General features: G+C 37.2%; 1 protein-coding gene across 1 annotated transcript in view; it reads right to left on the bottom strand.

Moving 5' to 3' along the window:
* Positions 1–4,708, bottom strand: part of phf21b (PHD finger protein 21B) — a 126,138-nt gene extending 121,430 nt beyond the window's left edge. The window contains exon 1 of the mRNA XM_088072758.1: positions 4,640–4,708. The gene's annotated coding sequence lies outside the window, so the exon portion shown is untranslated. The remainder of the gene's footprint in view (positions 1–4,639) is intronic.
* Between the last annotated feature and the right edge of the window lie 7,890 nt (positions 4,709–12,598).

Raw genomic sequence — 12,598 nt, 5'->3', positions numbered from 1 at the left:
GCCATTTTACTATGTTTTTGAAAGAAGTCAAGTGAATTTGCAGAAGTTGAAGTGGATTATCCATCCAAAACTTAAATACCAATCAGGGAAATGTCCTAAAATGTTTTGTTTTGTTTTGTTTTGGACACTTTATGCCTTAAGGGTTTTTTTTTTTAATCTTAAAACAAAAAGATGATGTCAGTTGTCCGATATGCACAACTGATGCAAACATGTCATCAACAGATCAAATCACCCCATCCTCAACAAGTAAATAAGTCAGTAATTTATTCATTAATTATTATTTATTAATTTTGCTGCACAATCCAGCAACACTCAAGTCCAGACCTGATGACTGTGTTAAAGAGGTACATCTTGATTTTATTACAGCAGCCACATTTTCACCTTTAAGTTGAGAAAACAAGCTTACAAACTGGAGCTTTTGATCATATCACATGTTTTTTTTTTATACATTTTTGAGCACTTTAAACTCTTCAGTGTGTGATTTTTGCTCTCATTAATTGTTGGAATCAGTATAAATATTCCAGTTTGTGTTAAAAGCACTTTGAGAGGTTGTTAAGAAGAAATCACATTATTGACGAGCAGCACTTAGTGAGCGATGCGGAGCCGGAGGGTTACAGATTAGAGGGTTTTTCATTATTTGTCCTGAATATCTTCTGTTCTCCACTTCAGTATAATTAAAGCACATAGCCCGAAAGACAAATTAATGCGGTGAAGTAATCTGTTAAACTCAGCCATTAACCTCCTCAGTATTTTACCGCAGCGCTTCATTCACCTGCTGCTACAAATACCTGCTTCCCGCAGCGTATCTGTATGAATATGAGCGTGCGTGTGGTACAAACAGCAGCAGCGGCGGGGTTGACAGTTAAATGTGGCCTAATATCAGCAGAGACACTCCGTCACTGAAGTGGTGCTCTGACATTTTTATTTGGTCTTCCAAATGGATGGTTGGCAAACAGCGTGGCACCATGCAGACGGAGCAGGAGCCAAGAACATATCCTTCACTGCTGATGAAAAGATACTCTGACATTTGTAAGGATTGTGTCTTTGGGCTTATGAGAGGTTTGACATAAATGTCAGCCAAGTGCAGCCAGAGAGCTGGCAGCAGAGAAAACACTGCATTCAACAACACAGGCCCGCTATCTGTCTGTATACTGCACCGCGCTTTAAAAACACATCCACAAAAAATACTTATTACACCATCAATACTGAAATACGTACGTACTTTAATGTAAAGTACAGGAGGTTTTGCATAGCAACAGATGCATCTTACAGTGTGTATTTATTCATGACTACAGGTCAGATAACTGTCCACATGGTGGGAGACGTACTCAGATTTTTGTTTTTTTACAAAGAAAATATAATACTACAGTGAAGTGCAGTAATACTAAACTTACAGCCCACAGGCCAAATCTGTACCCCAACAGGGTACCAGGTGGTCTCCAACAATTTACTATTTCACAATAGAAATGAACTGATTCACACTGGGAATTGTTTTGGTACTTTCAGCATACATAAGGTGCCAGAGTGCATAAAACAGCATCAAATCTTGTTTATCAAAAATGTGCCAGTGGAGGATCCCCCGAATCCCCAGACAGAGGTCCTAGCTAAGCCCCTAATGTCCTAAAATCCCATAAATATCCTAAAATCCAGAAACATCCTAAAATCCAAGAAACATAACATCTTAGAAATGTCCTAAGATGCTAGAAATGTCCTCAAGCTCGAGAAACATCCTAAAGTCCATGAAATTTCCTAAAATCATAGAAATGTCCTAAAATCCAAGAAACATCCTAAAATCCAAGAAAATACCCTTAAAACAAAAAAAATGAACTGAAAATAAGTTTAAAAAAGTTAACTTTTTTTTAAAAAAAAAAGTTTTAAAAAAATAAAACTGACATTGGGTCATTGCCTTTTTTCTGTTTCTATTTTTTGAAATAAATAAAGCCTTTTTGCCCATGTTTAAAACTGCAGCACTTGAGAAAATGCACTTTCCCTCACTTTAAATTTATCAAAGCTACATTGGAAGTCTGCTCTCGTCAAAAACGAGAACAAACATGATGTTTGTTTTGAACTGACAGGAAGGAAACGCATGAAAACAACCTTTTTTTAGTACGTACTAAACTGCTGTGATGACAGTGTAGTATTACAGTGAGTATTAAAGTAGTACTCTGTAGCATGTCATTCAGAGCGATGACAGAAGCTTTACAGCCGCCTGCTGCTCTCTCCAAACAACACCAACCTCTCTGAGCTAATTGTTGCTCTGCTGCTGAGGCTGTGACCCAGTTCTCTCACTCAGAGCTTCTTCTTCTTCACCAATAAATAAACACAAGTTCTTTTTTTACAGCGAGTGGTCTCGGCTTGACTCTGGCTACCAGCCGAGCACATCACCGAGCAATTCTGCAGCAGGCGGCACAAAGCAACAGCTCTGCTATTGAACGAAGCGAATTTGAACAAAAATAAGGCGGCTGCAGTTCTATTCTGCGACTGTGAATGGGAGAAAAAAATGTATTGTTCTGCTGGAAATTGTCATGTGGAGATAATATGCTGACATAATAATGATTCACTGTGTTTTTGTGTGTCAGAGACATGCAGCGGAGCAGGGAGGAGGCTGCCAGGACTGGAGGAGAGCTCGTGTTTTTGCATCCTTTTGTTTTGTTCTTTGAAGAAGATGCAGAGAATTACAAAGACGTCTCAACATCAAGCAGCTTGTGGTTAGATTTCTACGGGCTGCAAACCAATAATTATTGGATGGTTAACAGGCCTGAGGAGCTCCACAAGCTAACATTTAACAATTATGCTCGAATTTCTCTGTATTATTACCAACATGACAGGGAAATGTTCAATTTACAAGCACTTCAGCGACAAACAAGAGGTGACATTGGCTTAAAATAAAAAAGCAAAGCAGCAGTGAAAACTATCAAATGACAACAAGGTCACGATAACTAAAAAAGCAGAAATTAATGAGCAAATAAGACAAAAAGTTTGACAGACTTCAGTTTTCCTGGAGTAAAGCGAAGATAAAACTGTAATTTTACCAAAATAAATTGTGAAGCAGCAGCAACACAAGGTAGGTGCAAATAAAATATCAACGATAAAAAATAGCACTGTAACGTGCAAAAAACAAATGTACACAATGCCAAAATGTAAACAGTTGAAGTGGAATCTATTTTCAAGTCAATGTGATCATCTTGGACTCACAAATAAAGCTTATAAGCTGAAGTTTAGGGCTAAAAGAATTACTAAATTCACTGATTAAACAAGACATTTGAAAATGTGGCTTTTAACAAACTTTTTTCACTACATTTTTGTCGTGTTATACACCAAACCAATAAAAAAAATCCATTAAACCATAAAAATCTAAAAAATAAATCAAGAATTAAATAATCTTTAGTTGCAGCCCTACTTCAGTCGTATTTAATCCTTTAAAACCCCAGCAAAATGGTTTGTTTTCTATCAAAACATGGGAGAATGCAATAAGCAACTTAACAGCACATTGTCCAAAAACTACCACAAAATTAATAAAAAGTTACAAGAAAATTAAATGAAAAAAAGTGAGAGAAAAAACAAGAAAAATGACCTGAAAAAAGTGAAAAAAAAATATCTTAAATACATAATACATTGATTGTGAATTTAAACATATAGTTGTAATAATTCTAAGTATGGCTTCGTTAGACTTTGCAGCATTAATAGCATTAAAAATGTTAATTTCTTAAATATTTTAAACTTACTTTAATCCAAGTCTTGTTTAGCTATAGCTTTTTTTTATGTCAGCTAACAGGGCTAACAGCCTGACATAGTTAGCATAGTATCAGCAAGACTAAACAACTTGGTATCCAAAATCAGATAATGCTAAGCTACTAGTAACACACAGTGCAACTAGCTAACATTAATTAACATTAGCTATCAGCAGAGTTAAGCTAACAGAAGACAAAGCTAAAATTAAGCCAGGCTGATAAATTAGCATAACATTAGCAGATTCAAGCTATCCAAGCTTCAGCCATACAACCTACAATAACAGGTTGTAGTTTAGTTAATATAGCATTAGCATAGCAAAGCTACTGAACATAAGCTTTTTAAAGTGGAGATAACATAGTAACAACTAGCATGGCTGAGTTAGTTGCTAACATGAAGCTAACATAAAGTTAGCAAGACAGAGCTACAAGCAAAGTTCACACTAAAGAACCAGCACGACCAAACTACTTGACATTTAATCAGCTGAACATGAAGCTAACAAAACATTAGCCAGACAAAGTTTTCATCCAGAGTAAAGTGAATATCAGTCAACATGGCTAAGCTACTTGCTATTAAACATGGATAACTGGGCAAGAAGCTAACATCACATTAGCAAGCATTAAGCCATCCAAAGTAAGCAGTTAGCATACCGAAGCTACTTGCTATTCAATCTGCTAAATATGAAGCTAACATAAAATCATTCAGGACTTAGCAATGAGCAACATCACACTTACTCTAATCCATTTCCAGTGTTTGTTTAACTTTTTGTGAATTTGGGGACAAATATTTCACTTATAGTTTCATGAGCAGGAGATTTATGACCAGGTTTGGTCTGTTAAACAAGACAAAACACAAAATAATGGCGTTTTCTCAACAGTACATGTGCTTTTATGATGTTGCACCTACTTACCTGTTATTTGTTCACTGAGCCTCCAACTTCAGAGTCAGCCATGTTTGTGAGGACCGGCTTGAAGCCCCGCCCCCTTCTTCCTCAAATTTAAAGACACGCCCCCCTGAATATACTTAAAGCAACACTTCAAATTATTATTTGCATATCAATTACTCATCCTTTTATTGTGATAATCCAGACAAAAACACTCTAACATTTAATAAATTTTGTTATTTTAGATGCTAAATTTTTCACTTTTAATAACAATAAAAGTGTCAAGTTTTTGGAAAATTATGCCACTTTTTTCCCCGAATCCTCTGACTGAATATACTGTGTATTTGCATGTATGTACATCTGTGTATTTTCTCATTATGTACTTGGTTTTGTTTGGTTCTTGTTAGATATTTTTTTTATTTGCCTACTCATTCCTTGTCTGTTTATTTGTATGCTTCATTTTTATTATTTGTGCACTGTTTTATTTACTTGAATCTTTCATATATATTGTTTTTTTACTTATCTTTTTAACTGTGCTGTACTATTTACCTGAAATTCAACTACTCACCCCATGTTACACTGATTTTGTGAAGAAAACTTTGTTACATGTCTCCATTTTTGAACAAAGAATCCAAAAATTCTTGATGAATTTAAGTAAAAAGGGTTTGCATTTAATGGCATCCAGTTAAAAATCAATTGTATTTGTCACAGACTGAGAGACAGTGCAACTATACAACAAGGAGTCATTGACCAAAAGTACTTACCTTTTCCGATTTACATCGCACCAAATGTTTTGTTTTGTGAAATGTTGTAGTGTTTTAAGAATTAATTGTTTTTTGAAATGTTCTGTTTTGGGAAATGTTATTTGTTTCTGAAACATTGTATTAATTTTTTTTTCTTCTCTATTATTTTATTTGGGGGAATATTGTAGTGTTTTGGGAAATGTTGACGTGTGCTCTAAAATGTTTAATTTTTTAAATTCTGAAGTGTTTTCTAAAATGTAGTAGCGTTTTGAACCTCAGGGCCACTGTATTTTTCTTTAAGTGGACCTAAAGTGCCGCTAATAGCATAACAGAGCCACCAGATTCACTCACTGTAGGGTCAAGCATATGTGTGCAATCATACATGCACTCGCCCACTTATCAACAACAGGATGAAGGATGAATCATCTAAGTGTAATACTTTTTTCAAACTGGGGCCGATGATTTCTTTCAAATGTGCCTCATTTTTGTAATGATGGAGTTTATGCACTCCAGCCCTACTATAAGATCCCTCTCTTTGTAATTGTCGATGGTCTTTTCTTGCTGGCAATCTAATTACGTCTAAATCACCTTCTTTTTTTCTTATATGTCACATTACTGCACAAACATCTAATGTGCACTTTAAAAAAAGGCAGCGACTTAAAGCCAAAAAACTGTCATAAAAGACCCTGGTCCAGGCACACAGGATGGGCTACAGAAATTAAAAATAAACCAACACGCATCGGCTTGTGCCTGCTTCAGGGTGTAGTGACACACTGAGACAAAGAGAGTGATTATAGCTGCAGTCACCACAGGTGTGCACTGGTGAAAGCATACACCAGCTTTTTCTGGCCTCTGATGTGCACAGTCAGACCACAGTTTCCAACCCTATTTAATGGTAAGTGGACCTGCACTTGTATAGCGCTTTTCAAGTCATTTCTGACCACCAAGTGCTTTCACACTTTGAGTCATGTTCACCCATTAGTACATACATTCATACACACATACAAGGTGCCACTTGCTATTCTGTTTTTATACATCCACACATCATACTTATGGCGCCGCAATCAGGAGAAATTTGAAGTTCAGTATCTTGCTTCAGGATACTTTAACATGTTGTGGGAGGAACTGGGGATTGAATTACCAACCTTACAATTATAAGAAGACCCGCTCTACCTCCTGAGCCACAGCCACCTCCTTACTGATGTCTTTCCCATTAATATAAAAGCAGATTTTACTTGAATTACTTTTTCGGTGAAAACACTGGTTGAGCAGTCTTTGTTACTGGAGCTCCTGCTGTCCCTGCCCCAACTACGAACCCTTTTTCGAAGTCACTCCAGATGTAAAATAAGAATCAACTCAGCCTGTTCTGCATTTTTATACATGTCAAAGGTGGGACAAAGTCTTTGTTTTGCAGCTCACAGGTATTTTTGCACTCAATATCCAAGTCCTTAACTTTGAGTTTTTATTTCCTTAACAAGTCAAAATGTGCTTTTCACCAAATATGTCATTTTAAAAGCAAAATATTCAAGCGGCAACCTTTGAGGTTGAAAAATTAAACTGGCACCAAAAAGTTTCCAAAAAACACTGATTTGTAACATGAAACTGCTTTATTCAGTGTTAAAAAAGGTGCGACTTGTCTCTGACAAGTCTCTGACATGCCAAACAGCACAGGAGAAACACTCATTTTTGACAGGAAACTGCTTTATTTAGTGTATCAAATGGTTTTAATCACCTGGTCCTTTTGTTTTGAAGAGGAAGAGACCTCTATGGATAATTCGGCTCTCGGTAAAAACCTCTTGAGCAAAGAAAGAATTAGAAGTTTCTGGTTGCTATCTGCAATCCTCACCATTAGATGGCACCAATACCCCTAAATTTTACATGCTGGGCCTTTAAATAGAATTTGGAAAACAAGCATTTCAAAACTGGTTTTGATACTTTTTCTTGATTAAAGGATCTGTCTTTCACCACTGTTTCTTGTTGGGCAGATTTTTTGGTTGTGTTACATGCTGTTATTATAATGAAACACTGACAGCTTTAAATTCCCCGAAAATGTCACAAGAAAATCTTTTTTCTAATCCACACTGTGGTGACGCAGCTCTTGCTCTAAGTTTGAGGATTTAACAGGAATGAATTATTAATCATTGTAATTCAATCATCTCAGTCTGATTGTTCTAAACTCCCTTTAGTGTTTGCCAAGCCACTTCATATTAAACCAAACAGACAGTTTGTAATCAGGCGGCTTTAAAGAGTCTGACGGGCGAATTCATTTATCAGATGGATATTTCCCCAGGTGGAGGATCAGCTTCACAGGCTGTTATGAGCTCTGATCCAGAGCAGCGGGGAGGAAGAACTCCCAAAAAACATCAGACAGCGTGCTGTTAATGCCACACGCAGCAGCGAAAAACATCAAACACACGGTTCATATAGCTGCTGCATCCGAGGCGCACATGACTGATGAAGAACTACAGGCGGAGAGATTCGTTCATTTAGTTTTTCTCTGCAGGGTCAGGAGGTTGGAGGGCATCCCAGCATGCATCGACACACCTCCAACATTATTCACAACAACACCCGCTGAGATTTACAGCCCGCTTTCACATATTTATGGATTCATTTTCACTCATAATATACAGAAAGAAAACAAATTCAAAGCTGCAGAGGTGCTCTGTGTTCTGCCTCAGAGAGAAAATCAAACTTTTATATTTATATTTATATTTATATTTCAAAAAAGAGCTGCAGGGCAAGCACTGTTGAATTTAAATGCTGAAGCGTATATCTTGAAATTGAACCTTGAAATGAGCATTAAAAGTTGATACAATGTACAGATTTGACTTGTAAAAATATGTTCAGATTTATTTAAGCCACGTAATGAATATTGCATCTCTTATGGTGTAGTTTTTGAACAACGGTTCCTCTGCTGTTTAACTTGCTGATCACGAATAATTACTTAATTTCCATACAACATGAGTGTTGTAGTTTAATCTGTAGTTTTATTCACTGGATATTTAGCAGAAGGTGTTGGTTTATTTGCAAGAGAGTGCTGTTGTTTCTGTGTTTTTATAAATTAATAAATTGGACCTCGAAACTTGAGATTTATAAGACCATAAAAAGTCAAAAACAGTCAAAATTCACACTTTAAGCATGGGCGGATTATGAGACAACGGGCTGCAGGGCACAGATACGCAAAAGCCCCCAACACCTTTGATGTCATTATTCTTTTTGGGGCAATTTAGTGTTTTTTTAAGATGTCACTTTCAGATAATTTTTTGTCCTTCTTGTGTTGCTCTTTAGTCATTTTTGTATCTCCTTGTAGTTGTTGTATGTCGCTTTGTAGATATTTGCATGTCTTTTCCATCATTTTGTGCCTTTTCAAGGTAATTTTGTCTGTCTTTAAAGCCATTTTGTGTCTCATTTCAGTCATTTTGTGTCTCTTTTCAGTAATTTTGTGTCCCTTTGAGGTAAGTTTGTGGGTTTTTTTTGGTTGTTATGTGTCTCTATTAGGCAATTTTGTTTCTCTTCAATGCCATTTTGTGTCTCTGAGGTAATTTTCTGTCCTACTTGGGCATTTTGTTTCTCTGTGAGATCATTTTGTGTCTTTTTTTGGACATTTTGGGTTGCTATGTAGTCATTTTTTGTCTCATTGAAATAATTTAGTGCCTCTGAGGTAATGTTGTGTCTTTTTAGTCAGTTTGTGTGGCTTTTAGTTATTTTGTGTCGCCTGGTGGTTGTTTTGTGTCTTTTAGTTGAGTTGTTTTGTGTGTCTTTGGAGTCACTGTAAGTAATTATGTCTTCGTTTGGTCATTTGTGTGTCTTTGAGATTCATGTGGGTCTTTTCTTGTCGTTTTCTGTTGCTCTGTAGCCATTTTTGTGTCTCCTTGTGGTTGTTTTGTCCCTTTTGCATCTCTCTGAAGTAATTTTGTGCCTCTTTCAGGTAATTTTTTGTCTTACTGAGGAAATTAGGTTTCACCTTGAGGTAATTTTGTGTCCTGTTTTTTGTCTCTCTTTGTCTCTTTGTGGTTGTTTGTGTCTTCTAGTAGTTGTTGTGTCTCTCTTTGAGGTACGTTTATGGGTTTCAGGGGTATTTCTGTCTTGTTTGGTCATTTGTGTTTCTTTGCAGTTGGCCCATATAGTAATTCATCTATGGATCTAATATGAAATTGAACAGAAAGATAAATTAAATTGTTAAATATGTTGCTTTATAATTTCTCAACTTTCTGATTAAATGTATGTTTGTCAGTTATATTGTGGCTGAAATATTGTTGGTTTGTGACCATTAAAGTTTGAATCGGTTGTCTGAGGAACTGACAGAAGAATAAATGTGAACATAAACAAGTTTTAATGATATCTGGGTGATCTGTCCTTTGTTATTCCCTTTAATACCGTTCTCAGCCACTAGAAGGCATTAGGTTTTTCTCCTCCAAGTGCATGAAACCTGCACACAGAAGTCCTGGTTAAATTTCAGCTGTTTTTAAATCAGAAACTGGAAAGATTTTAGAAAAATGTCCTCTCACCTTTCTTTAAATGGATACAACATTTTGGATCATTAAGATCATCAGTTCTGCTTCCTTTTAATTTGTCACCACACTAATTGCTGTCCACATAGCCAGTCAATTAATTCAACCTAATTATAGCTCCATTTGCAAAAGCCTAATTGACACGTAGATCTGTCTGCCGAACGGGCAATTAGAGACGAGACGCATGAAATAAAATGACGGCGTGATCTTAATGATTTAATCAAATATAATAATTAATTAGGAGCAGCAATCTGAGGGAAGGTCTGCAGCTTTGAGACTAGATTATAACCAGAGGTGCTCTGATTTTTTATTCATAAAATTCATGAAATGAAGATGAATGAATGAATGTACAGTAGAGAAATTAATGGGGAAAAATACAAAAGTGAATGAATGATTAATGGAAGGATTCATAAATAAACTATTAGATTACCTGGTGGATGGATGGATGGGCAGTCAATAAATGAATAAGTTAAAAAAAATAATAATTTATGTAAGGATTTTTGAAAAGACTAGTACTAAACTACAAATTAATAAGTCAATAGATAGATTACTGACTGAATAAGCGAATGAATGGGTGAATTACTGGATTTACTGATGAATGAATAAATGAAAATATAAGTGAATAAGTAAGTGAATGAATTTGTAGCTGAATGAATGAATATGAAGGGTTAACAGTTTCAAATCAACAGCTTAAATTAATAAATGCATGAATTCATGCATTCATATATGTGTGCGCTGGAGTGGGCTGTCGGACATGTCCATGCTGAAGCAGGCTGTCGGGCATGTCCGCGTGCTGTAAGACATTTCCGCGCTGGAGTGGCCTGTCGGACATGTTCGCGCGCTGAAGCGGGCTGTCGAGCATGTCCGCGTGCGGTAAGGCATTTCTGTGCTGGAGCAGGTTGTCGGACATGTTCGCGCTGGAGCAGGCTATTGGACATGTCCACGCACTGGAGTGGGCTGTCGGACATGTCCGCGTGCTGGAGCGGGCTGTTGGACTCGCTCGAGCAGGTGAATGAGTGACTATGAAATCCAGTAAAGAGCTACTGAAAAGTACATGAATGAATGAATGGATGAACATGTGAATAAATGTGGAATAAATAAACAAATGTGTAAATGAATGAATGAGTAAATATGAGAATCCAGTAAAGAGTTATTGAATTGTGGTTGTCACTGGGCACTGTGCAGAAACCAGTGTGTTTTTGTATTCATTTAAGTGGATCCCAGTTGCACTGACTTTCTGGTTCTCAGTCAGCGTTCGGTCGTCTCACCTCATTTGTAATAATCGCTGATGTTCGACATTGCTGATCAATACCTTATCAGCTCTCTCAGAGGACACGCCGCCTTTGATTCTGCTCGCAGCTCTGAAGTTTGGTCCCATACACAGGGGCCCCGCTGAGCTCCGAAGGGCCCGGGCTGACTCGCTCTGATCCCCGCCGGCGGCTCCAGACTTCAGGGGCCCCCTGCCAAGAGGGGGGCCTCCACACTGAGCTGAGAGGTCCTCCATCTTATCTACACACTGTAATTCAGTCTGCGCAGCAGGAAGGAGCTGCCTCTGAAGACGAGGGGAAGAGAAAACCTGCTCAGGAATCATACACACTATTTATTTACCTTGTATTTTAGTAAAGTAGATGCATTTGGAATTTCATTGGTAGCCCAATTAAGCTAACCTAATTCTATTTTCACTCCTGTGCCATTTTCAGTTGAATATTAACTTTGAAAACCCCCAATAAAAGAGTTGGAAAAAAATAGATTTAGACAATTATTTTAAAAGGCGAAAGAAAAGGGACTGGAGAAAAGAGAAAATTATTATGTTAGAATTATATGTAAAAGTATGTGTCAAAATTATTGCAATTTTTAAGATTCTTTTTTTTTAAACTTTTCTTGTACTTTTCACCTATTTCTTGCAAATTTGGGGGTAATTTCCTCTTTCAATACACATTGCCTTGTTACCATGTTTCTGAAAGAAATAGAGCCAATATGCAAAGGTCTCAAAGTTAACTTTTTAAAATTTTTATACAATTTAAGTAATAAAACATGAGTCTTGCTGTATTTTATACCACCATGTGTTGTGTTTGTTTCTCTCAAAAGAGCTCCCATCAGTCTGAACTCTTTCTAGCACTTCGATAACAACATCCTTGCTTTCTATTTTTTGGCAACTTAACATAAAAATGTTCAAAATAAAGAGTGGACTTGATGTCGGCCTTTTCTAAAATGCTCCCATCAGTCAGTGCGATGTGTCTAAAGAACCCCTGCCTCTCTCAGCATCACATGTTGGCCGGCCTGTTCCTTCTACATTATACAGGTTTTTCTCTTTTTTCCACTGCCAACTCTTTCCATTTTCTCCTCGCCAGCTGGTCAAGGGTCTCCTGCTGCCGCCAGGGCCCACAGCTCACTTCCTACTTTCTCCAGCACCTGTTCCTATTTGGCAAAGCCGACCGGGATCCTGAAAGCTTGGAGACGAGCCATCTGCTGCCCAGCTCTGCACCATTTTACCCCCGATCCCCCGAGTCTCTGCATGCATCCTGATTTTTTTCTTTTTTTCTGAAACACGCTGCTGAAGAGCTGAAATGGATTGTCTGGCAAGTCAAAAAGACACAATTTAGCTGAGGGGACAGGCAGTGAATACACAAAAAATCAAAGAAGAAGTCATTTACCTCATACAGGTGGAGCGACTGATTTTAAATCCTCAAAGTCAGTGGCATCATGAGGCCTGCATCGAAGACTTCAGCCTG

Source organism: Plectropomus leopardus, chromosome 22 (genome assembly GCF_026936395.1).
Source record: "Plectropomus leopardus strain MGB_pleo_1.0 chromosome 22, ASM2693639v1, whole genome shotgun sequence".
Classification (NCBI taxonomy): Eukaryota; Metazoa; Chordata; class Actinopteri; order Perciformes; family Serranidae; genus Plectropomus; species Plectropomus leopardus.
The sequence above is the reverse complement of the archived record's forward strand: the minus strand, read 5'-3'. Positions and strand labels throughout refer to the sequence as shown.